We start from the raw sequence: 702 nt of genomic DNA, 5'->3' as shown, positions 1-702 counted from the left end.
GTACCTGATGCTGGAAGATGAATGGCTTAGCGCTGTTCTGCTTGGAACATATCACTCCTGCCAGCCGGGCACTAACAATTATCACCCAATCCAGGACTTAAACTGTGATAGAGTGGCTGATGTTTTGCCTTTGAATAGAGTGTCCCAAAAGATGGGACCACTGGTCAGCTGCCATGGACTAGATTCTCCACCGGTTGGGGACAATCTGGTCACATTGCTGCCCAATCCAGACCTGGAGCCACCACAGCACGAGTGTCAAGCACTGGCAGAAGCCCATGGGTGGAGGAAAGACCTCTGCGACTGGTTGATTGACCCCTGCTGAAGGCCAAGGCTACCTTGTCTACAGACGGGAACAGTTCTCTTCATGAAGGTCAGAGATAAGTGGGTGCTCCCATGGTGGACAACACGATGTCATCTGGGATGGCTGAACTTCTACCCGCCCCCCCAGCACATCAGCACTTCAGATGCCTTTACCATCTCTTGGATGCCCTGGTGAAGCCAACAACTACAAGAGACGGCCTCGATAGTCATCAAGAAGATACTGGAAGAAATCTTCCCCCAGTCTGGAGTGCCCAAGGTAATCTGGTCAGACAACAGCCCTATTTTCGTTGCCAAGGTAAGCCAGGGTGTGGCCAAGTATTTAGAGGTCGATTAAAAATTATATTTACAGACCTCAAAGTTCAGGACAGGTAGAGTAAATAA

This window comes from Rattus rattus, chromosome 17 (assembly GCF_011064425.1).
Source record: "Rattus rattus isolate New Zealand chromosome 17, Rrattus_CSIRO_v1, whole genome shotgun sequence".
Classification (NCBI taxonomy): Eukaryota; Metazoa; Chordata; class Mammalia; order Rodentia; family Muridae; genus Rattus; species Rattus rattus.
Note: the sequence above shows the minus strand (reverse complement) of the source record.